General features: G+C 42.0%; 1 protein-coding gene across 6 annotated transcripts in view; it reads right to left on the reverse strand.

The window, feature by feature from the left end:
* Positions 1-11,868, reverse strand: part of LOC118220813 (sodium/calcium exchanger 1-like) — a 142,841-nt gene extending 130,973 nt beyond the window's left edge. For 3 of the 6 annotated variants that reach the window (XM_035405101.1, XM_035405100.1, XM_035405097.1), the window contains exon 1: positions 1,244-2,153. The gene's annotated coding sequence lies outside the window, so the exon portion shown is untranslated. Of the gene's footprint in view, positions 1-1,243; positions 2,155-11,765 lie in introns of those variants that run through there. The other 3 variants (XM_035405102.1, XM_035405099.1, XM_035405098.1) reach the window with 2 other exon arrangements.
* Positions 11,869-26,736: the final 14,868 nt, after the last annotated feature.

A 26,736-nucleotide genomic window follows, 5' to 3' on the forward strand; every position in this document is an offset into this window, starting at 1 on the left:
TAAAGAAATAAAGAAATAATAATAATAATAATGATAATCCTAACAGATACAATAGGGTTCCACCAGCTTCACTGCTTGGACCCCTAATAATAATCCTAACAGATACAATAGGGTTCCACCAGCTTCGCTGCTTGGACCCCTAAAAATGACCATTCTGCGTCTGCCTGTCAGTTCATCTTTTCTCATAGTGACTGAAGCCGTGCGCGAAGCGCATCTTTCTGCAGTTCTCCATTCCATTGTAATATCCACTGCAGTTCTGTATTCTATTGTAAAATAAACCCGTGGTTCTGTATTCTAATTCGATTTGTGGAATAAGGTTATTATATGCGAAACTTGACGATATGAATGGTGCTACAACTACGGCATAATTCATTTGAACGAACCAACACAGAAAGATCGAATAAATGCAATAATACACATATAGAGATTTAGCTCCAGACCAACAGTATTCTGTCCTGTTGAGCGTTTCCTTGACGTCACCCTGATCAATGTCCAACTGTTTCCACGACTTTTGCGATATAGGCGGCATATTGCAATACATAGGCAACTGAATGTGGTTATCAGTATAATTAGAACTAATCTCTTTTTTTAAATTAATGAAAATAAATTACAATGCCGTGCCGTATCAGACAAAGAAACAGAGCCTTAAACTTAAAGACAAGACGTTTAATCTTCGTGCAAGTCATTCAGAAAATTCTCTATTAAGACACAACCTGGGAGAGATTCCATTCTCTTGAGTTAGCCTAATTGGGGATGCCTGTTTAATGCTGCGGGCATTAATATGCTCGCTGATTATCTATATAGTTCGGTGTCTTCCATGTACGTATTTCCAAGACCGCGTGGAGTCTAAATTCTGGATAGACAATTGTAATTCAGCCCTTTCGGTTAACCTACTAAAACGCTGGATTCGTAGTACAATCCCGTATTTATGCTAGAGTAACTACGGCATTATCCTAATCTCAAGGCATACATGTCTGATTCGCTGTTACGGCAGCCAACATGGCCATCTGTAAGTATTCAAATAAGGACAAGAATTCATAGAAATAAATAAAAAGTGCAAGATTCATCAGTCGCCAACATGTAAATCTGCACGTGTCCATTAATTTCTTGTAGAATAAGCAAGTTGCCTTCTAACCGAGCCTTCACCATCTTAATTTTATGACATTTGGAAATGACAAAATAAACTAATCACATTTTTTTAAACATAAAAAGGTGCGTGACTTAAAATGTATCTGGATCCTACCGTTTATACGAATTTCTTGATGGTCCGCACTCGGTGCTGTCGTCGTTGAAATTATCGTTAGTGTAGCAGAAGTAAGCGAGTAGAAGCAGTTATGTCACCAGACGATTAGGTCTGTTAAACACGAGGATATCGGAAAGCTATCCCTTGCAAAGTCGAAAAGGCGAAAGACCCCGGGGTTTCCATTGACACACACGCGCTTTCACGCCGCCAGTTTGAAACAAGAAAAAAAAAATCAGATAAACGGTGTCATTACAGAATCTTAAGTTGTCCAGTCAAAAAGCCATCCCTCCTCGCTTTTTCATCGTTATTCCTCAACGAACTGCTGATGTGCAGCGCAGCCACAAGCCACTTGGAGCCCAGCACAGATTTGAACGCGCCGTGCGGAGTACAAGACGGAGTTTCAAAACCAGCTCCTTCTACCTTCCCTGTCTACTGTTGGAATATTTTCCGATTTCGACGGATTTGCGGGGCTCGCGCAGTGCGAGGAGAGAGAGAGGGAGAAATAAAGAGAGTGAGAGAACGAGAGAGAGAGAGAGAGAGACGCAGAGAGAAAAGACTTGCAATGTATCGTGGTTTCTCGCCAACCCCCTTATCAGCATCCAGTTCCTCCCACATAAGCCTACATCGTACAGTAACTGATCTCGTTGTGAGGCGTTGTCTTTTCAGAACGGCATTCTTGATTTGTTCAGAGAACGCAATCTAGCGATTTTTCATAACAAGGATTTTTAAAAGAGTCAATACCACCACATTTGCATATTCTGTTGAAAACAGTGTTCTAGAAAGTTACATGGGCTGCATGGATCCATTGTAAACATCAAGTTGTTGGAACAGTAGCCTACCAATTACGCAATCGGTTTTTAAACTGCATCTGTTATCACACGGACTGGGATAGTCTACCTGTATGAGGGAGCCTATGGCTGGTGTTCGCCCCATCCACCACCTTTTATAACCTATCGACACAGGTACGTTTTTTGAGCCAATAGCACGCATCATGCAAATACTGACACATTCTACGTCAGAATATGCAAATCTATCTCGGTTCTTTATGATGCGATGAATTAGACAATTTGTGCCACATCATCATACAGTCAGAGAATGATCCCGCGCAGGATACATTTTTTTAAGGTAGGGCCGTTGTGATGTCATTTATTTTACTCAGATTCACGCGTTTACGTACCACTATTTTAACAATCATTTGCAGATCACTGAACTCGCATTAACCAAACCCTAGTTTGCAAATATTGCACTAAAGTGGTATGTATATGTAGGCTAAAATCGTGGTATATATATTTTACACATTGCCCTTCTCCAACGTACTGTAACAGAGCGACAAGTAGCAAACTGTCGTCCAAAACCGTGCGCAAACTCTTTTCGCGTTTTGGGTAGACATTTCACAGGCAGCGCAGACATGTCACTTCACTGCCAGCATCCGATTAATCGGAGGAATAACTGTTGTGCTAGGAGACGGGGACCGCTGCCAAGTGAATTCACAGCCCCCCTCTCCATCGACGGCACTAAATGCACCAGCTGTCCTTATTCGGTTGTATTCAACAAATTAACAAATCTCTTAATAATTTTTTTAAGCCTTCATTTGAAAGTAATGATACATGCTTATATGTCTTCTTGGGAAATCAACTCTCAGATGATACCGATCTCCACAGGCCTTTTAAAAAAAAAATAAATAAATAAATAAACTGGTTCACAATTAATCATGCCTCATTATACAAAGTAAAATACTTTTTGCTAAAATGGGTAGTGTACAAAATGGGTTCAGTGTTAAATCAACTCTGATAAAGTACATTTTATTCTGATGGAGTACATTCATTTCATCCTGCTTGCACTGCTAAGAGTTAAATAAACACTGGCTTTTTACACTGACCCGCAAAAGTGTGTTTCACATGTTAAGAAAAAACCCTATAGCTGGAGACAGGCAAAGCTATAATTATAATTATGTGCCACAGTCAAGGTGCAGTCTCGGGACCTGAGGAAAAAGATGAAAGGGAATTTATTTTATTTTTTATTTCGGTGAAACATTGAGGTCTAGTTTGAAAGGGTGCAGTTTTGTACATTTGCCAGCAAATCTGCCTTCCTGACTGATTGGGGGGAAGATAATTTCATAAAGATATGGGACAACCCACTGGCCAAAGTGTGATGAACAGAGGTGTGATGTAATTATTGGCTGAAGACAGGAAGTGGTTTGGTATGGCCTGGATTCACTCAAACCTAATGCCAAGTTGTTTTGTTCCCAGAAAAAAAAAACTGAAGAGAAAGGAAGGAGGGTTGGATGCTAAATCAAGAGTTCATTTGGACTTTTTGGTAAGAGAGAATGGCTTGACTCTCAGTCCTTGTGACCCGTGAACGCTCAATAAAGCTGTATTACATATTTGAGCTCTGGCAAAAGGTCAAAGGTCAGCTCCTCTCATCCCTCTCCGGTACCCCCCACACCTCTGACCACATGTCCCGCTGCAGGTAATACATACACCTCACCAGCAGCGGTTCCTCACTGTGACCACATCACTCTTCCAAAGAAACAGACCGTAATAAGAACTTCAGCGCATATGGGGACCATAAATGCCACATCATGATACAGTGCATGGCGTTAGAGGTTATGTCCACCTACTGGACATGTGCAGAATTGCAAAGAGAAATGATGCCCGCTCAGATGCAAACTCAGGTGCAACTAGCCACTGCAGTTCCTTTCTAATATTTTTAGCAGTACTAATATGAGATCAAAGCGTGAGGTAGTTTGTGAAAAAAAACTGAATTGAGGGAAATGGTTTGGTCACAAGTATTTATGAGCCCAACAGTTACTTGGTGCAAAACACATTTTTCCAAGAGTTTGATTTTTTAATTTTTGTTTAAATACTTCATGGACATTTTCAGAAAATGGATGAATGACGATCGCACAGTGAAATATTAAATTTTATTAATGCAGTCCTACCCATAAAACAGAGACGTGCATGTTTGCTGCTTGAAAATCTTGAATGTTGTAATGAATGTATTTTTCCATTGAAAGAATGTCCATTGTTTTGGCTTCACATTGTTTTCCGTCTGCATTTCATCCCGATTAAATAGTTGAGAGGAAAATATAGACCGTGTGCTTTAAGATCCAGATTTTTGGCATGCTAAGGAAGGAATGCACAAACACAAGTCTAAGTCTGGATTTGAAAGCACTGTCTGCTTTTCCTTATTTGATCAGGGACAAGAGCATTTTGTCTCTTACCTGAAAAACCTAAGTAAAACAAGTGAGAATCAAAATAAGCTTGTTGCTGCCACAAATCTTTTACATATAACTCAATTCCAGGAAAGTGATTCCGTGGCTACTGGGTGACTCATTCTGTTAAAGCACCATATCCGTGTGTGGTGGATGGGCCCAATGGTCTGGTGTCTGGTAAGGCTCCGTTTCAGCTTGTGAATGGGCCCAATGGTCTGGTATCTGTTAAGGCTGTGTGTGAACTGGCCCCATGGTCTGGTCTTATGATTTTTGACATTTCATTAAACAAGATACAGTTAACTGTAATTAACTTTAATGTAATTTGTAATCAACAGGGTCAAGTAGGGCAGCAGTCTGCTATAATATGATAGCGAACAGGGCTTGTAACCAATGAGGTTACAGGTTGAAAATCCAGGTGATGTACTGCAGAACAGTTGAAATGATTGTACTGTACATCACGGTACATGTAACTTTGGGACCAGAAACTCAATTATGCGCTTATTTATCAGTCCGTCACATTGATCAGTTTACGTGCATGGCGATATATCCTTTTTGATAATCCCTGCATATAGCGTCCCTCCTGCTTCAACCACAGCCATATTTGAAAGTTTATGTACGTCGCTCTGGATAAAGGCATCTGCTGAATAAATGTAATGTAAATATTTAGCCAATCATATTCATATTTATTTGTTTGTTTTCATATCCAGTTGTGTAAACAAGTGTATTCAGAGTGAGCAGCTGGCAATTATACAGTTTGCAAAAAAACAAACACGCAGAGAAATTTAGCAAGCCCAGCACACGCTGTACAGTATAGCTGGCTTGCTTCCGTCACGCAGAATTTGCGAGCTCCTTTGCTTGTCGTGGAAAACATGCAACGGGAATATTCAATGAACCTCCCAGCAGGCATCCGATTTTCATTCAGGACCTGTATCAAGGGCAGGAGGGGGGTGGTGGGCTTAACACAAAAAGACAAGATGGACTGTCTTCAGCAGATGCTGCACAGATATTTAAATGTAGACCTCACACGGATATCTGGGGCAAAGTGGAAAGGAAGGTAGGCTCCATATCGAGGGAATCGGTCAAGCAAATTTTAATTTTCTTTTCTGCATAAAATTTGTTGGTTGAGAAATTACACTAAGCCTTCATTAAGTGTATAGCTTTTTTCCATTCACCCTGTGATGTCCCAGTTTCCAGTGCATGTAGTATTTTTCTTTTGTATTAATGACAGCCTCTCCCACTCCCCCAAGTGCACAGTTGTGACCAAATTGGGGTACCTACAGGATCCCAGGGATGGTACCGGCAGGGTGACAGATCTGAGTCATGGGTCAAAGGCTGAAGTATGTTTGATTAGTTACATATTCTGGAAGAACTGTGTGTTTAATTAATTGGCTACATATTCTGTAAGAACTGCCTGCCAGCTTCTTTGGCTACATATTCTCTAAGAACTGCGCCTTTGATTGGTCACATTCTGCTAGAACTGCACCTTTGATTGGTTGCCTGTTCTGTATGAACTGTGCGTTTGGTTACATATTCAGCAAGAACTGTGCCTTTGATTGGTTGCATATTCTGTAGGAACGGTGTGTTTCATCGTTCACATATTCTGTAAGAGCTGCACGTTTGTTTAATTGCATATTCTGTGAGGGATATTCTGTGTTTGTCTTGGTGTGGCAGGCACTTAGGACAGCAAAGGGAGTCATCTCCCATTAATAAATGTCAAGATACAGACACAGCCCGAGGGGAAGCCTCAGTTGAATTCATCGCCATGGTTTTCCCTGTGACAGAAGTAACAATATTTTCATTTTTCATGACGTTCGTTTAGCAGGCGCTTTCATCCAGAGTGCCTTACAGTGCATGTCAGAAAACATGAGCGCATGCATGTGATTCGCATGAACAAAGTGTTAAGGACATGTAGATAATTGGGAGTTGAGGCATGTTAGTAGCATTAATACTACGGTCTCTTCTGCTACAAATACACATTTGAGCCATGCAGAGAGATAAGCCATATTATCAAGCCGATTGATAAAAATGATTAAAATTATTGATCTTACTGTTACTTCTAATTATTACTGTTAATAATTAGTGTTACTTCAAATGTGCATTATTCTGTAATTTGGACCCCTCTATTTGAGATTGGAATTCCTTTAAGGAAGGACAATCAAAATTTAAGGGGGCTTTAAAATCTTTCTAAAAAATCAAGTCATTGTAAGAGTAAATGTTCTAATGTCTTTCCCCAATCTAGTCGGAAATAAGTGTACTACAGTTTCAAACAACCCCAATGGCAGGTCAAACCATTTGGAACCCACTAAGATTGCCTGTCTAAGCTTGACTCACTTATTAAATTAGCACAATAACTCTTGAGAGAATGGCCTCAGATAGCTCTATAGCGCATCAAAAAAATTATATATATATATATAATATATACACACACAGGAGAGGCGGGCAGCCAAATCAGTGACCTCATCACTCCCTGAGTCAGTGATGTTTTTAATATCAATTATCCTGAGCCTGCACCCAGCTGGTGGACATGGCACTCGCCGAGCCCCTTCCGTCGCTGCGGCAACTGGCGCACAAGCTCAGTCATACCATCCTCTGTGGGGCGGTTCATCATCGAGGAGAGCGGGGTTCTGGTCTGGATCAGTTCCTGGATTTCACTTCAACTTCTGCTCTTAATTACTAGATGTAATGAGCACAATCATTTATTTAAAAAAAAAATTTTTTACACGCAGCGTGTAAAAATCATCTGTCCGCGGTTGCAACGCTACAAGTTTCAGATTGCCTCTGGAAGCAACGCCAGCACAAGAACTGTTTGTCGGGAGCTTCATGAAATGGGTTTCCGTGGCCGAGCAGCCACACGAGCCCAAGATCATCATACGCAATGCTAAGCGTTAGCTGGAGTCAGTGGAGTGGTGTAAAGCAATTGGACATTGGACTCTGGAGCAGTGGAAATGCATTCTCTAGAGCGATTACTCACGCATCACTATCTGGCAGTCTGACAGACGAATCTGGGTTTGGCAGACGCTACCTGCCGAAATGCTGTGCCATCTGTAAAGTTTGGTTGAGGAGGAATAATGGTCTGGGGCTGTTTTCCATGGTTTGGGCTAGGCCCATGTGTTCCAGTGAAGGGAAATCTTAATGCTACAGCATGCAATGACATTCTAGAGAATCGGGTGCTTCCAACACTGTGGCAAAAGTTTGGGGAAGGCCCTTTCCTGTTTCAGCATGACAGTGCCCCTGTGCAAAAAAAAGCAATGTCCATAAAGAAACAGTTCGCCAAATTTGGTGTGCAAGAACTTGACTCGTCTGCACAGAGCCCTGACCTCAACCCCATCCAACACCTTTGGGATGAATTGGAATGCGGCCTGTGAGCCAGGCCTTATTGTCCAACATCAGTGCCCCACCTCACTAATGCTCTTGTGTCTGAATGGAAGCGAATCCCTGCAGCCATGTTCCAAAATCTAGTGGAAAGCCCTCCCAGAAGAGGGAAGGCTGTTATAGCAGCAAAGGGGGACCAACTCTATATTAATGCCCATGTTTTTGGAATAAGATGTTCAACAAGCACATATGGGTGTGATGCTCAGGTGTCTGTCATACTTTTGGTCATGTAGTGTATTTCATGGACAGCAGCATGTGTTCTTCTTTCCTTTTGTTAGAACAAATACAATTTTTTTTTAAACCATCAAAACACACATGCATACAAAAAAAATTAACTCTGGCAGGAATTAGTTTAGTTATATTATGTAAATTCCAAACCTATGTTTAAATAACAGTTCAAACCAAACCTAATTCACAGTTTTCAGGTAAATCTAAAAGTGTTCATGTTAGGCCACAAAACCCAGATTTGGGAAATACTGAGAAATGTTTTTGAAAAAAATTGTAATCAGTGGAACATCTGAGATACAGTTGCATTTCAAACCATTTCTAAAAGGTAATTAGACTTCTCAAAGATAAAATATAGGAGGATTAGAACCTGAAGGAGAAACATCTTGGCAGTGGAACTTAAATCCACAATCTTTACACTATTTAACGGTGTAAACTCATTTTCAGTTCACGGTATTTATTACACGTCTAATTCAAGCCGCGTCAGAGGTGAGATGTTGGGCCCTCGTTGCTAAACGTTTAGAAGATATAAAAATCATGAATGCCTTGTCATTTATATTTGTAACTGCTGAAGAGTCCTCGATGGGTGTTGATACGAGAGAGTTCCTAAATGCGCCTGTAGAGAGATAGAGTCAGATTAACTGCGACTTTCATAACTGCATACATCGAAGAGATGCTTTCACCTTCAATCACTACTTTAAAGACAAAGACAAACGCATGCCCTATAACGAATAGACCAGAATAGCGTTATATTAATGTAAGATGTTTTGCGCTGTCTCTCGGGTGATGAACTCGAAAAACTAAAGTAAAACAGACATTACCAATTGGCCAATTCTTATTGTGCCTTAAAGCAGACAGTAAACCAAAACAAACATGCTTGCAAATACTGCGAGTTGAAAACGAGGACCTTTGGGCGCGTCTAAATCAGGCGCAGAACGCTTCCATCATCTGACCTCGGCCTTGCCTGTCAAGGAAACTGAAGCAAGTGTCGGAAGAACTCGCGATAATAAAAAAAAGCGCATTGAATTTTCGGAGCTTTATTTTCGTGGGCGAGCAGTAATTTTCAGGTCTTTGTACGGTCAGTCGTGCGCGTCTGCAGACGGTGGCGAAAATAATTTTATAAAACAATACATTTCCCACCGTAAGGACTTCCTGCTGTTTTTAAATCGTCACTGGAGAAAAACCATACGAGTCGAAACGCCTTGAGGCAGTAGCCGTCAAAGATAGCGTGTTTACGCTGGGCACAGAAAATTAGAAATGTGAAATCGGACTGCTCTGTGTGACAGCGGGTCTGGGGCAAACTGGAAATAATGAGGGCGTGATTGGATTTCGGGACAGGGGTTCGCTTCCTTGTAATCACCAGTGGGAGCGCACTCCTGATTTATTTAAAAGCCTTGGCAATGACCTTGGAGAACATGCAGTGACTTTCAAATCCCACACTTGATAAACCACACCACCACTGTTCGGTCTCTGAATCCCACGTATGTAATCCACATCTGTATTTTTACTTCGTTTTTATTGTTATTTATACTTTATTTACGCAGGGAATTTATGCAGTCGGAATTGGGATTTAAAACCTATTTGCCAAGAATTTACAGCACAAGAAAAAAAAAATCACGTGGTAGGCTACTATACATCACAGTACCATACAAACACTATCGCCATTAAACCATCGAACAGTGGGTCTATTAATGATTTTGCAGCCTAGTACCTTATCTGTCAAAGCAAGAACAGCCTACAGACGACTACATTATCTGCCTCCACACCGCCCCCACCCCTCGCCCCAAACACCCTCATTTCCAGCGCCTTCCATATCGCAGATTTTTTGAATAAAATTCCAAACTCGATGTTTCTGTGTCACAACTGTTCGGGGAGAGCAAGTTCGCGCATATTTATTCATAATTCCCCATTATGTGTGATTCCGCTATGCGCGGAACGTCGTGGGCCCGAGGAGCTCACGGCCATTTAAATGACAGAGGAGGGAGCGAATGAAGGAAACAACGGGCACAAAGCGCTGTGATTGTTGGTTGGGGAAACACGCTTTCTACAAATTGGTTCGTGGAACCGTTGCGTTTGCTTTATTCGCAGTATGCGTCGATATTTCTTTGACACGACCAATTAGGTCTACTGCTCAACCGAATGAAAATGGATATTTAAAGTAAGTTTAAAAATAAAATAAAAACAAAGGTAGGAATCGTACTGAGAGAAATGTCGGAGCGCTCGGAAATTCACTTCAGATTTCTTGGAAGCGACTGAGGACGCTGTTAACCGCGTCCATCACTTGGGTAACAAGAGAGAACGCGAGTGGAGCATTTTAAAATGCATCAGCTCTGCCGGTTTTCCTGATTGCAACCAACTTCTTGCCAACCCCCTCCCCCTCCTCCCACACACGCACCTTTTTGGTGACTTTAAAACAAGAAAAAAGGAATTCAGCATGATGTAATAATCGGAACTGCAGAACATGGAACATATTTGTTTTCTACATTCTAAACAGGTCGCACAGTAGCAGGCTGTAATATTCCACTTCTCATCTCTCAACATCTGTTTTACACATCCCCACTGGATTTTACCAGGGTTGTGCAGAGTCATTTTATGAGCGGCAGATGCTCCAAGTGAGAAAAGGGCACATCGACCTAGAAAAACCGTGTTTATTACACTCAGGTTTTGTGCAGAATTTATTTTATCAAAAAGAATGAATGAAAATTGATGACATCAACAATAATACAAGTATTATTCTTTAAAAAAAAAAAAAATCAAAACAAACAGGCACATTGGGCCCTTGGGGCAAAGCTGGCAGGTGCTTGGGCACCTGAAATCCCATGAAAAATGTAAGAATGTTAGCATGAAATTTCCTTATTATATGACATGTAATTCATTCTCATGTCAATAACATTTCTCCATTATTTTTAGAATCTGATTGCTTTTCATTTTCATTATAGTCATAGTTTTCTGGGGATCAAGGATTTTTATTTTTTTTGGGATTGTTGATTACGTATTAATCCATTTAGAATTAGAATTAAGACAGATAAATATTTTAGCCTGCGCTGTAATAGGTCTGACACAAAAGGACGGAAAAAAAAAAAAAAAAAAAAACATTTTTAAGAGTCATTTCACTCCTTCATATATTCAGTTGTTTTTAAATCTTATAAAACATTAGAGGCAGAGGATAGACAAAGCCTTGTTTAGGGGGAAATCCAAAATTATTTTGGAGAAGTATGAAAGACACTTGTCTGTTCATTGTTTCTTTGCATTTATATTTTTCAACTCATTATGGCTTTATGCACCTGCTGTATATTTTGATTTATTATTTTTTTGTTTTTTTGACTGAGCTCAGCATTTTTGGAAAATTTTTGTAACTCCTAACATTTGCTCTTGCAGTGAAAATGTTTTTTGGGGGATGTACATATATTATTTTTTAAAGCGTGGTTTAAACCGGTTAACCCAAATACACACAAGCTTCCTGTTTGTGGACTGAGTGCTTTACAGGAAATCAGGGAAAAAAGCCTTCCCAATTTTCACAAGTTTAACCACCAGCAGAACCACCCCAGCCCAAGTTGTGGAGCAGAGATGTTGTGTGGTGGTCCAAACCGCTGACATGTTTAAAATTGTCCAGAGAATGTTCAGCTGCTTTTAAAAAAAAAAAATAAACAATTTCCTGGTGCTGGATGTGAGCTTGTGGGATAAACACGAAAAAGAAAAAGTTGTACTCACCTCTGAGGTTCCCTGCGGAGTTCTGCGAAACCCAGTCTTGGGAAAAAGAATGTCATGCGCCAACTTCTCTAAATTTAACAGAAAGACTCGTTTTGCGGTCCTTGTCCCGTAAGTGTCTCTAAACATGGTTCGCATAGCTGCCGGCCCCGCTTATCTCTGCCTCCCCAGCCCGCTTCCATACATGGGCCTGTTCCCAGCTCTTCGTCCGGGCCCCTGGACGGGCCGCTATCAGCCCCCGTTTCAGTGTCGCCACCAGGCCCCCACGTGAGATAAGGGGCCCTGTTAGCGGGCCACCTTTTCGTCGGCACGAGAAGCGCCTGTGTCTGGAAGGAATGTGTTGTCCGAGTGGGGCTGTGACTTTCCACTGCCCCCCCCCCCCCACTCCAAAAGCAGGACACCTCCATGGTCTCTGCAAAAATGAGGCCGTGTTAGACTTCGACAGTTGTTCAGTTACCGGGAAAGCTCATGGGGGTGGAGAGCAGAAGGAATTGTCATTTTGAGGGAATGTATTTCTCCACCCCCTACCACCTTTTGAAATGAGATCTTTATTCATCATTTCCTTATGTTTTTGCTGAAGTGATGACCAAAGCTGCCCTCACCAAGGGATTCAAAAAAAAAAAAAACTTCTTAGATGTGGCATTTCAAACTAGTTTACATTAACTAAATGACACAAAAGAAAATCAAGTTCATACAGATTAGGAAGCCAAGACTGCACCAAACTCTACCATGCTCCCCTATTTAAAAATGGCTCCACCCACAAACACACCTGATCTTTATCAGGCTGATGGCATTACCCCCACAATTAACTTTTTAAGGTGGTCATGATTGGATGCAACCAGAAACAGGTGGACATGATCAGTTGCAACCAAAAACAAAACTGTTTGGGAAAGTTACACATTGTGGTTTTGTAGTTGTATTATTCAAGACACCAATCTATTGCAGCAATTGAATCATGAAATCCAAAAAACAAGACAACATGTTAGTAACCCCCCAATAAAGTCAAAGTACAACTGCTCAGAGCTGCAGGTCATCATGAATAGTAAGACACACAGGTCTTAAAGTTACCGGCCATGTTGGGTGAGATTCAGGTGGATCCTTCATCTGGCACATGAGCTGGTCACACCTGGAAAGCATCCACCTATTCCTTGCCAACTTGTCATTGGAACAGTGCTATGCTTAAAATGACCAAAGCATTAAAGGTGCAAAGACAAAAGTTTAACATGGGTCTTTCTCCTGAAATTTTTTTTAATGAACAAAGAAAAAACACTTAATTACCCATGTTTACAAAAGAAGAAGTGATGCAGCTATGATGTAATTTCCTCCATGTGTGACCTAACCAATCATGTGTTCTGGAATCTAACTGGCATGTACCCAAGAGCTGCTAGGCCTTCAGGCTAGAGGGTAAAAAAAGAATCAATTTTCGTGTAATTTTATTTTATTGGATTTTCATGGAAGCTTCTTTCATCAGAGTTACCATTAACATTTATAACGGTTATTACACTTCAAATTTAACACATCCAAAATTATATGGCCGTGTTTGTTCACTTTTAGCCAAGCCTGGAAGGAAAAATCCATCAGTTTTTCGCTGACCTGAAACAGATGCTTCTGACTCCCACAATTAAAGGGGAATTGAGGCGCTGGGTCTGGCAGTTGGGAGCGTTTAGGGCCCCTGTTGTAGCTGCCATACGGCCTTACTGTGAGGCTGTAGCACTGTAGCACCCCACCAGCAGAGAGGGGCAGAAGTGCGTGCGTCAGCAGGCTGCCATGACCCCTGGGGCGGTGCTCAAGATGACAAGGGCGGGGGTGGGTTGGGGTTGGGGTGGGGGGGGGGGGTGTTGGTGACAGGAAGGCAGGGCCTGTCACTGCTGGGACAGTGACACCCAGGACACTATTAGTCTCCAGGAGTTTCGGGCGGAGGCCAGGGTTTAATCCTTAACCCCTTGCAGGCTGCTACTGCTAATGCTATTGCTAATTCTGCAGCTACTACTGCTAATGCTATTGCTAATTCTACAGCTACTACTGCTACTGATAATGTTAATGCTATTGCTAATGGTACTGCTACTGCTGCTCCTGCTACTGCTAATTCTGTTGCTGCTGTCGCTATTGCTACAGCTACTGCGACTGCAGCTCCTACTAATGCTACTGCTGCTCCTGCTAATGCTACTGCTGATGCTGCTTCTAATACTGCCAGATGTTGCTCATTTGAGATATGCAGTTAGAATCTCAACTGGCAATATAAAATAACACAAATTTTATGATGCCAGAACATGAAGCCAAAACAATGAAGAGTTCTCTTTTTGCACCAAAGTGCATAACTCATCGGAAATAATTTATTTTTTATTTTGCCTTATGGTGTGATGCACTCGTAAAAAAACAGACAAACAACTAGAATGAAGTGCAGCAGGTGCAGCATTGCCTTCGTACACATTAGCAATCAGACGCAGCTGAGCACATTGCAATCAATTAAACCTACCCAGGTGATTACAAGCACACCTCTATAACACGTAGTTAAATTACAGAGCCCATTCCATAACAACATAGGGGCAGCGTATGCAAATTACAATATTAAACCTCAGGAATTGACTTTGAAAATGATCACTGATATAACAGTGTGATACGCATCTATTAATCTTCAGATTGTCCGGAACACAAATCCAATTTCTGTAACGAGCAGGTGGTTGATCTGATGTGATAAAACTGATGAATGGGAATAGGAAAAAAATCATATTTAAATTATTTAATATCCTGTTCACCTGCATGATTTCAAATTAGAGTAGGGTTCACCTTCAGCAGGTATTTTAAGGATTGTTGAAATGCGGGAAGACCTCTATCCTGGAATTTGAACCCGCCATGATTACTTGGTAATTTAAATGCATTTTGTAGTTAAGGTCCATTTAAACAACAGCCCTGGAAACTGTCTTTTTTGTGCCAATGTTATTCCGCTACAGTACACACCAGGTCATCTGGGAGTCAAATATCACCCACCAAAGATGCACCCTTGGTCCTGTGATCTATAAGAAGAAACAAAAAGTGTATTTGAATAAATAAAAACATGAGACCTTGTCCAGGTATACATTCGTACAGTATCAGAACACCTCCCACTAATGAGAGACACACAAAGCAAATTCTGTCAGGAAACTCCAGCTGCAGTTGACCAATCGGTTGGCCCCAGTAACTGCATACTCACGCGTCTCCATAATCAAACAATTGCATACACACAACACTGCTCTCTTACCCATCCCCAGTGGAGCACCTTTTTGAACCAACAATCAGACCAGTCAGTGCTGCTGCTTGCCTGCGCTGCTTTTGCATGGTTCACTGCTACTGTTCAGAATTGCTCTCACCCTCCATCAAACCAGCACCACTCGTTGTTTGGATCTGATTCTAGATACTGAGGTTTTTTTCTGGTATTCCTCCTATTTAGTAGGGGAAATGCACAGTGCTCCCTCTTACAATGCATCTTATCGAACAATTGTACAAATGAGAATAGCATGTCATAAAATGAAAAGAATCTAGCTCCCACAAAGAAGTGGTTGATGAAAATGCCTTACTGTATGTTTAGACAATAAGCAGTTGCAAAATGACTCTTCCAACTCAAGCATAATGCACCTCTTAAAAAACAAAGAGTGGGCGACCCATTCGATAAATTATCGCACAACACAAGACCAGCGATTCTAAAAATGGGAGAAAGTGAAATGCGCAAATAAATTATGACACCAGAATTTAGTAAGTGGCCAGGATTACTTTTGAGGAGATCTTGACGCAACGTCACGTTGATGGATGAAGGCTTTTACCATCATCCCTCCCATCCAACCTTGATAAGAGCGGCACTTAAATGTTCTGTGTAGTGGGTGCGGTCCTTGCCATATATCACACTGATAGACACTGCGGGCATGAATAATGAGATCACCATAACAACCCCTGAATAAATCTCACACACCCAGTTTATACCCCAATGGATAAAGTGTGGTGTTGGCAGTGGGTGGCAGGACAAATGGCTACTTGGCTGATAAGCCAGTGTTTTATGCCAATGCCTTAACTGATTGTTTCGAGTGAATGTTTTAAGCCAATGTCTTAAGTCATTGTCTTAAGAGACTGTTTTAAGCAAAAGGTTTAAGTAAATGTCTGATGCAAACACATTTCCATGGGAACTGAACTGTGGAATTTCTGCTCCTTTAAACTCAACTTCTGTGCACACACCAGATCTGGGTCAGATTTCGGCCATACCTGGGTCAGATCACAACTGCAATACTTCAACATTTCAGATGGCAGAAAAAATTTAAAAATACCCCTCTTTCAGCACAGAGTGGAGTACTGAGGCAGTAAGAGAGAACTTATCGGGCTGGTTTGTCTGTGCTCATCCTTACATGTCCTAACATGGCCTCTGGTCTTTACAGTACATCTCTCTCAAACTGGCCTTGTAGGCTGTGTGACTCCTGAGGTCTTTTGGAGGATGTAATTTCCGCACATGCTCCTCTCCTGGGGGTAGTCCCCTGGTGCTGTACCACCCCTACACCCTTGATCTCCAACACTCTTGAATGTGGTAGAGAGACATGGAAGCGCTTTTTTGCTAATTGTTAGTAGTGGGGGATGGAGTCCATGGGCTGGAGCTACAGCCCAGATTCCATAGACTCACCAGATCAGCTCCTGTTCTCCATCTGTTCTCTCTGCTTCTCAAACTACAGGAGGATCAGGTTGGTGATCATTATACATTACAGTACAGAACAGTCCTTTGACACCGTGTCGCATTTGGTCACGCCTCTTCATGAGTGCTCAGAAAACACGACTAATTGGAGTGTTTTGAGACTCTCAAAGGGGAAGGAGACCTTTCGATGTCAGAAACGTGGAGCTAAGTATCCAGAGTGTATAAAGTAATAGTGGTGCCATCTGAGACTGAGTGCGTTTGTAGTGTGATGTCACAATCCAGAGGATGTGGCCCGTGCTTTTGTGTGTGTGTGTCTGTGTTCTGATGTAACCCCCTTTCTGTGCCCTTCTAAATATAGGCCTCAAGATCGTATCATGGTGGCCAGTGAATCCAGTCAGCAATCACATTCAGAAATCTTTCACATCTTTGTCCACTTGAGATTCACACAGTTCAGACCATCCTTTTGTCTTTGTGTCTTATATATCATTTAATAGGAGCTGTTGACAGGATGTGAATGCGGTGCACCTGTTGTTACAGATACCAAGCCCATGAGACACAATAGTAGTTCAGTGGGAAAGCTCGGAAAGCTCACTCTGCCAGACTTTGGAATACATTTACCAAACTCATAATTCTATTAGAGACCTCAGGAGAAGCATCCACAGCGCCGGCTAATAGTTCAATATCTGCTCAGTCAATGGATCCAATTAAACATCGCAGGCCAGTTTGATAGTTAATGAGTTTTACCAGAGATCCAAAATCAGAGGTCTCCCAGTGGGCACTCCTGACGTAACAAAAGGTAAACAGACTCAATGGCTTTCCCTGATGTCTAGAACGCCGCATTATTATTAGTGTGAAAAGAGATTCCATTTCCTGTGCAATACACAAGCAAGACTGTGTGAACAAAGATTCTTTAGGTACACCAGATACCCAGGTCCAAGTGTCCCCTTTGCTTCTTGCCTACTGCAGGTTATGGTTAGTGGTAGTTTATGGTCCTGTGTTCCAGCACAGAACATTAATCGCTACAGTATTCATGAGTGGGGGCTGCACCCTTCATGAATATTCATGAGATGTGTCAAATTGGAATGCTTCGGTTTTCGGCTGGGAGGTGGAACTTGCCGAGTTGAAATTTGGAGTTGAGTATCTGATGAGGCTAACGAATCTGTGTGCTGCCTCATTGCCCAGTACTAGACCACAGAACCTCAATAGCCTTTTAGAAATAATTAGAGAATTGTTCACCTTAATTTTCTGCCTTCAGGGTTTCCAATGGTTTATTCATTGCCAGGGTGTTTTCAAACTCTGCTTTCCCACTTATCGCTTTAGTGTTGTGTGGACAAATTAGGTTTCTGCTTCCATTTTAAGGTTTACAATTGTTAAGGCCTATAAAATCTCTTCGCTTACTGAATCCTTGAGCCGTATTTTGGCAGAGTGCTATTTTTATTTGTTTATTTATTTATTTTCCAGTTGTGGCTAATGAACTGGGAAACTGACCAAACTTGTTGTGTCTGTCTGATAATAGACTAGCAAAATCTACAGAGCATTGCTTCCTTACACACACAATGAAGCGTGGAAGCTCCACTTAAGCACCTCAAAGATCATCCAATAAGCTTGTGCCAATCAGGTTTATTGGATTTTATGTACCAACAGCAGTCCATCGTAATTGCACACAGGCTGTGTTTAATTGGTTTTGGGTCTTCGGAAACTGCGGTCTGATAATACAAAACCAGATTCTGTTGACTCACCAGATGCTCAGCTCTGTGTACAACACCAAAAGTTCTGTCTCCCTGCCCATAGGAAAGCAAAATCCAAGAAGAGATCTCATGGTTGTTTCTTTCATTTCTCCTAGACACAAATGAGCCATTTTTAATACTAAGGTGAGACCAAAGGCTTTTCCTCCTACTTCTCAAATTCAATCGCAGGAGAAACAACCACATATAATCTAATTTATGTCGTACTCTGATCAAAACAAGAGATCTCTAAATGATCTTAAATAAGTCTAATTTAGGTCTACTGAACATGGGACCATGAGATCAGAGAAAGAGCTCAAAGAAAACTCAGCTATGACTCCTAGGATCTGATGATTCTTCTCAAATATGTCTCAGTTTTCTCATAGTGACCTCATGAGAAACAACCGCATCTCAATTCAATATCCATTCGTCTTACTGAAGTCTCAAATTCATCCTCTCATTATCTCATCTTTTCTCCTAAGGGGGTTTTAGGAGCAACAATTCAGATTGAAGTGATCTCAAAAAGATTTACAATTGAGATCTTACTACTTTCTCAAGAGTTAAAGAAAAGATTATCCTGAGCAAAAGATTTTTCCTCTGGATTCCTCTGATAATTCATCAAAGGGTGTGACCGAGTTCAATGCTGTAAAAATGCACATTCTCTACATTAATACTGTGTATCAGGGCCAGCTCCTGAACCTGAACCTTCTGTCAATAGGGTTTACAGACAACTGAAGGAATACAGGAGCTGAGTATCTAGTGAGTCTATGGAATCTTTGGTATGAACACATCCCCAAGCATATTATCCAAACACCGCGATCAGCAGTCAGGCTTGGTTAACCCATTTCTGGTGTACGATCAAAAATCTGTTAATAGAAAGTTATTTACTGAAAATTCTAATGCCGATGTAACAACCACTACTGGAGTTCTGAAACACTTCAATTTTGAAGAAAAAAAAAACATTCCAAATAACCTACTCTTCAGAGATTTAATTCTGATGTCTACCCTCCGATTCCTGTCTCTAGAGATCCTTCCAAAAACTAATCCTTATTACACAGTCCACACAAACAATCCTGTGGACTTGGGGGAGCACAGGAAATTGAATGGCACTCAAAGTGTGGCCTGCTTTTAAAATGTCCATCAATATCTGAAGTTGGCAAAACAGTGCAGGGAGTGACAGGAAGTTGGCAGGATGTTTGAATGGTGGGCGAATTATCTAAATGAATCTTGAGTAGACTGACCATTTTGATTCAGTCACTCAAGTGGAACTTTTAGCTCTAATGATTAAGTGTGACAGGGCTGTGTAGCACAGCTAGGGAAGTGTGTTTGCAACTCTGAGGTTACTGGGTTCGCTTCCCAGTTGAGTCACTGCTGTTGTGCCCATAAGTCAGGGACTTGATCTGACTCCCTTCAGAAAAAAACCAATGGATGAATGGATTGTGTGTAAAAAGAAAGAGCTGTGAATGTTGCTCTGCAGAAAAATACAACTGTTGAAAAGGGCAAAATGACTCCTTTTGCATTTTTAAAAATGTAACCTTTATTTTTACCGGGGTCCTCACATTGAGGTCGATATCGCTTTTGCAAAGAAGTCTACGTGTCGTTGTACTGTGTGAGGAAACCGGAGTACCCGGAGGAAACGCACACGAACATACAAAGTCCACGCAGAGAGGATCCAGCTGGCATTCAAACCCAGAACCCCCTTCTTGTGAGACACCAGCGCGACCCACCACGCAACCATGCCACCTTCACAACAGTGAAAAAAGTCAGTGATTATCACTTTCAGAGAAAAAAAGTTACAATTACTTTTTTGGTTTTGTTCATTTCAGCTCATGTTTTGTACATCTTTTAAGGGGACCAGTAGAACCAACAGGGCAAGTAACAAGACTTCACCAAAAAACAAGGAGCAGCATCCAATTAACTTCAGATCTTTTTTCTGCCATACCGGACTGTCCTCATCCCAAAGCGTTTGACTCCCGATTTGACGGACCTTGGTGAGTTCTTAATGAGGCTGTCTGTCCTACTGTGACAAACAATAAAGAATAATGAGAAATCCCAGGCCACAGAGATGCTGTCAATGACTGGGTACACAATGCCGACATAAACAGAACTTAGTCTTGGTATTTCACAACCACAGCAAAAAAAAATTGTGTCTTTATTGCACTTCAAGCCTGAGGTATTAACAAAATGAATTGACATTTGTGTCCACCCATAAAAACTATTAGCACTGAACTCTAGTATTTGCCCCATGGTTTACGAGCATAAGAAGCAGTGGTATATTTATTTATTATATTTACATAATTGCATAAACATAAAGGTTAAACACTGCTCTGTGATGTGCTTTGTGGGTTGATTGCTTTTTCATCTGAGCCTAAAGAAGGGTTTCATTACCTGGCACTGGTATCAGAGCCGGGTTTAGGATTTTGGAGGCCCGAAGGAAGAATGAAGTGGGGACCCCACAGACCTGGGGGTGGGGGGGTGGAGGGGGTTGTCATGTATTGCAGATCAGGGTATTGGCGCAAGAACAATAGCATCTAAAATCCCACTCGCACAAAAAACACTTAAAACCTGAAATGTGTGGCCCAGGGATGTTTGTGGCCCTAAACAACTGCACAGAGCGTTTGTGCCAGCAGCCGACTCTGGCTGGCATGCAATCCCGCCGTGCGCTACTGCGGCGTTCCGCACTAATTCACGAATGACTACGTTCCCCAGACTGCAGCTCCGCCATTAACTCCGTCCCAGAGGGCCAGTGGGCCTTGGCTTTCAGACTGTGGGCCTGAGTGCGTGCACTGCAGGTTCACTAAATCGCACTACATTCGCTAATGAACGGCTCTACTTTGTCCAGATAACTCAGTATTTCTATTTGTCAGATTTGCTCTAGTACTTTCAGCATTTAACAGCAAATATCAAAGATAGACAGGCATAAAACTGACTTATTTGTGAAATTAGTAAAATGTACAGTATATATGAGATTTGCATTGAGAAATGAAATATATCTGAGTATGACTAACAGTCTTCCCTCTCTAGTCATATTGTAGCTGGAAACATTGTTGTGTCGGTGTCGGCAAGTGGATTTGGAAAATAACACGTCTTCCACAAGGCTGCAGAGAGTTAGTCGCATTTGTCGCATGAAAGCGTCGCAGGTTCTGCGCTCCATTCACGCTCTGGCGTGCCAAAAAATGTCCCGCTGTGTTTCAAATTCTGCCCCACCTGCAGCGAAGCGGGAGCTCGGGCAATCAGCAGGAAATTAAACATACAAATATGCGCATTCCTGTACATAAAAACCGAGAACATTCTGGGGCCCGCTGTTTTCCATCCTTCTACAGCTCTGATCAAACACGGCCCATCCAGAACTGTGTATTAGTGTTCTCATTCATTCACAGTTTGGTGAAACATATTCTGTACAATATCTGGGTTGGTGTGCCTTTTTCTCACCTTGAGCACCTGCCCCTCAAAAGGTATCTGCGTGGCCCTGATGGACAATGAAGCACGGAAGGGGAATGCATGAGTGAAAAATTATATAAATGATATCAAATAAGAAAACAAAATAATTACAATGAAACCTACGGCACTTTGTTCCCTCTCTCTCTCTCTCGCTCCCTCGCCTTCTCTTTCTTTCTCTCCCTCTCACTCTCAAACCCTCTCTCTCTCTTTCTCTCACAGAGGACATACTAGGCCTGTAATATTTACAAAATCAGGAGGCTTTTGATTAAGTGGCAGAAAATGCAAATTGTGTTCAAAAGCTTTGAAAAATGGAAAAACGGCAATCGCCAGCTACCTGTGATTGCAAATCAATGGGGACAGAAAGGCCTGAGGCGGGCATTATCCAGGCAATTAGCGTGTTTTATTTCCGCTAACTTACGCGCCTCCACCCCCCTACCCCCCCCCCCCCCCCCCCAACCTCCCTCTCTTTTACCGCGAATAAACGAGTGTGTCGGAGACGTGGGGGCCCTCGTCGCGCCAGGAATGAAATCAAGGGAGGGGAGGGCCACATCAAAGCGCGTAAACAGAGCGCGGCAGGTGGTGCCAACGGAAGGTTCCACAGACGCCCGTGTGGTGTGACCTGCCCAGGGAGTTCATTAGCACAGAACACAGTGAGCGGAACCGGAGGGGGGGGGCAAACCTCTCATCCCCCTCTGCAATACAGAGTAACACCCACAGATATGCTCAGTGTCAGATGTACTAAACCCATTGATAGTCCAGTCCAGTGATGGGACAGACAGGCTTTATCAACCTCCTAACTGGTGAGCTGTCAATCACTGACTCGGTTGCACCAGTTAAATGAAATGATTGGTTCAAACAAATGAGTCTCTGATAGCACTAGCTCAGCCCATGTTTAGTGTTATGAGGCGTCATTCTCAAGCAGTCATTGCATGCAAAGGACATAATGATTAACATGACTAATTTCATTTATATAAGATTAATATGTCCCAAACATTATGATGGTGCCCTGAAATGGAGGGGGTGGGGGGGGCTATGTATTAAAAATGCTGTAATTCCTGCATGGTGACACCAAATTGTATAAACCTACCCATTTACAGTAAGCTGAGGACTTTAACCACTTTAACCACATGCGAATTGCTTCATTACAAATAAAAAATTGTGGAGTACAGGGCCAAATCAAGAAAAAAATATATGCCTTTGTCCAAAACATTATGGCGCTCACTGTATATTCAGAACACATTACCATTTTAGATGCTGGAAAATTCTAAAGAGACATTTCCTCTTATAGTGTCAAAATTTGCATAATGGCATCTAAAGAGCGCTTCTAATAATTATGTGGCCCAGGTCTCGTTTATATTGCATGCAACCAAATGCACAACAAAAATAATCAGTGCACAAAAAACTCTGATAGAGTAATTAGGGTCTCAATCTCTATTAGATTTAACACTGAGAGTTCTGGCATGTGTGCCTATACAGCAGAGTCCTGTTATATTGTGCTGGAATGACACAGACCATCAGTTCAGCTGTGGGTGGTGAGTGCTTCTATACGGCTTTAATACATGAAGGTACGGTCCATCTCTGCTTTAATGAAATATTAATACACATAATACACAGAAAGAAAAAAGCAGTCAAAAGTTAGTTTTTTCTCTCTCTCTCTCTCTCTCTCTCAAGATCACTGCAGAAACACTGACTGAATACCTTGGAGTACAAAAATGTTTATTACCTAATGAATTAAGTGAGCGTTGCCATGGGATAAGATTCAGTACGTGGCGTCGGGAGCAGAATTAACATGACTCACATTTAATAAGGAGAAAGGAAGAGCCCTTACAAATGGAGGCGGGCTGGAGGAAAGTGTTTGCTTTGCTTTTTTTCCATCAGTCGACAGTTCTTGTTTAATCAGCGTCTCTTCTCAGAACGCGGCAGACAGAGCACCGAAACCACCAAACGGTCCGGATCGCCTCCCCTGCGCGCCCCGTGTCCTGTGAATGTCATCGTCTTTCCTGCCAAAAGCGGTCCGAGCCGAAGGCTCAGCGAGACCCATTTTCTATATTTGCTCAAACGGTTGGTGGCCTGGGCGCTGTTGTTGATTCGTTAACATAATGTCACATGACAGATGGATGCTCCGGGCCCTTGCAGCGTATTACATGTTTGTTTTTTTTTTTGTTTTTTCTTTTTCAATCCAAAACCAGACTGTGTTAGGACCAGTGACTCGCGTACACTTTCTCACTTACTGCGGCCAAAGGTTTGATCCATGTTCAAAGGTGTAGATAGATCTGATTTTGGACAGATTTTTAAAAACCAATTTCATTTAAATTCTACTTTTTTTTTACCCATACTGTGATAAGCATCCAAGATGCACCGTTGTGTATACTTATATTCCATTTTTTAACACAATTTTTTTATTTTTAATTAAGATTTTTGTTTATTATTATCTTAAATGCAGGAACGGAGAGGATTTGTTGGTCAGCAGCAAACATGGTGCGTAAGGTAAACCAGTCCAGTTTCATCTTAACACATCTTACTGAAATTACTGAAATGATATTAGGTCACTCACAGACAGAAATGGAAGGATGGTCAGATCACTCACAGACAGAAGTAGCTAGCTGCTAGCCTCGGATGATTTTTTTGCCTGCAGAACACTGAAATGCCAAGGAAATGCAGATCTGCACAAGGTGCCAACCATGTCACTTACTGACTGACGTGATTCACGAAAAATCAAAGTCATTCACCATGACAACTGTAACAATGACTCAGTGTGCTGAGCTCATCATTATTCTATTATTTTCATAAACCACAGATCAACAGCACAACCTGTTGTATTTACTGTAAAAAATACTCTTTTTATTCCTCTTCAGAACAACATATTCTCTTTTATGATCTAATCATAATCTTTTTTCATTTTGTAGTCAGAGAACACTTTATTTATTTAGCAAAAATGCCTTAATAAAGCCTGCAGAAAAGAACTGGGGTGGGCCAGGGGTGACAAATCTTGCATAGTGCATTGCTCTAATAATATTTACATAACACACAGACATAAATATTACATATGAGATGGCAGCAAACATGGCATACGGTAATTACACTCATGCCAGCATCTATAGATGGCCTGGAGGTGAACGCAGAATGAGGGGAAAATAATAATAATAATTTCATTGCGCATTGTTTTATAACTTCCCTCTCCTTCTGGAATGATCTAGCAAGCCTCATAAACTCTCGTAAGCAGATTACGCAGATGTGTCATTCATAAAAACCTGACGAACAGAAAGGATTTCCTGTCGCAAATTTATTCCGCGGTTAGCACTCAAAGACACAGGAGAGGATATAATCAGCCGAACCCCCCCCCTCTTGAACAGAATATTGAGCGGATTAAGGTTCTAAAATTAACCGCATCATGGCCCATCATCCTCTGGGCTTCCTGTGTTTTTTTTTAATGCCCTTCCCCACAGCTGTCCCTGAGCATTGTAAGTCTATTTCATACTTTCAAATATGTTTCAAAAAGGAACAGATGGGTTGAAGATCTTTCTAGAAAGCCTTAACGAAATGCCATACATTAGTGTAGTCGAAGTAAAGTGCCCTTCCCACAAGGATGAGAATGTGCCGGTGTTTAGCAGTGCAAATGCACAGATTAAAAAATATATATTTTTTTATATTTAATTTTAAAAAAATCTTTAGGGACTATGGCATTAATTACGACACCTTTAATTACTGAGCCAACGCATCTGTCTCCTCTTGGTCCAGCCATATCAGCACATTGTTAATTAATTTGCGAATGGCTTTGATCATGGCGCACAACACGCCGCCCGGTAATTACAGCCGACGAGATTGTTGTTGTCCAAAGTCAAGGTCAACACATTCCAGCGGGAGACCTGCGGAGAGCAATGCCATGGTGGATACTGGGATGAGAAGCTCCTTCGAGAGAAGAGAAACCCTGAGGGAAGAGGAAGCACAGCACCCAGCGCAAACAGGAGAGCACCAAAGATGCAAGGCATTTGGATTGGCAGCGTCCTATGAATGGTCTTAACGAGAGCTGTAGAACTCCTTCATAAGCATTACATAAAAGTTCATAAAACCTTTTTATGTCAACAATTGCAAATACGTAATTTTGCAGATACTGACATAATCATTTATGAATGCCTCTGTCGTGCTAATGAAGGTGCTATGTAGTTCTTATGAAGGGTTTATGTAGTGCTTTTGAAGATGTTACATTGCCCTAATGAAAGGCAGTTTATAGAGAGTGCTCCCAATAAAACCCATTTGTAAACAGTAATACAATAAGTCAGATTAGTCCTCCTGAATCCCTCACCCCACCTCAAGGGACCAGGTTAGGTGAGTTAATAGTATTATCAATGACCTTACCTGACCAATCAAGTGTGGTGTAATAATGAACTGCCAAGGGCCACAGAGCACCATTCTAAAACAGTGGCATTGGTCAGCTCTTCACATACTGATACTCTGAGCACTTGACTGGTGATGCTGCACCCTTTCCTCTCTGCTGATTGGCTCAACAATGCCTGGGAGACCAGCCTGCTTTCCCAGCACTGTGCATGGTTGGCGGCAGCCGGTGACCTTGGCAACTTGTGTCCCTGGACTGTGTGTGGAAGAGCTAAGCTCCGCCCCCAAGGCCTGGCCTCCATACTCCCCCAGCTCTGTTGCCATGCCACCATCAGCGACCAATAGTAACGCTCCTGATCTCCGGCGCTTCTGGGCCTGGCAAGGAGAGGAGCGAACTCCAGCGAAACCAAGCGAGGGAGTTTTCCTTCCAGAGTTCTTTTCTCACATAGATTTGTGCAAAAGGCAAATCCCTGGCATTAGCATCACTGCCCGAGCGTGTGTGCCACAGCAGGACAGGGTTAAGACTACACGTTTCCTGCTGAATATTACATCTCATTACGTAGGTCCTGCCTTCCCTCTCTAAAATAAATACACCAGGGACGGCTATGAGCTTGAATGGCAGGAATTACACAAAACTGGACCGGGGAAAGTAGGAAAGGAAACCAAACAGCAAGACTGTTTGTGCCTGAAAATGCAGTCAGTGATGAGGCCGTCTCGCTACAGACCAGAGCTGTTCCACTGGCACCGGGCTGCTGGGGCACTCTGGCGTCTGCTTGCATTATTTTAAAGATGCAGAGGAAATGCTTAACCCCTGTGAACCATTTTTAAA

This window comes from Anguilla anguilla, chromosome 2 (assembly GCF_013347855.1).
Source record: "Anguilla anguilla isolate fAngAng1 chromosome 2, fAngAng1.pri, whole genome shotgun sequence".
In the NCBI taxonomy this organism is placed as follows: domain Eukaryota; kingdom Metazoa; phylum Chordata; class Actinopteri; order Anguilliformes; family Anguillidae; genus Anguilla; species Anguilla anguilla.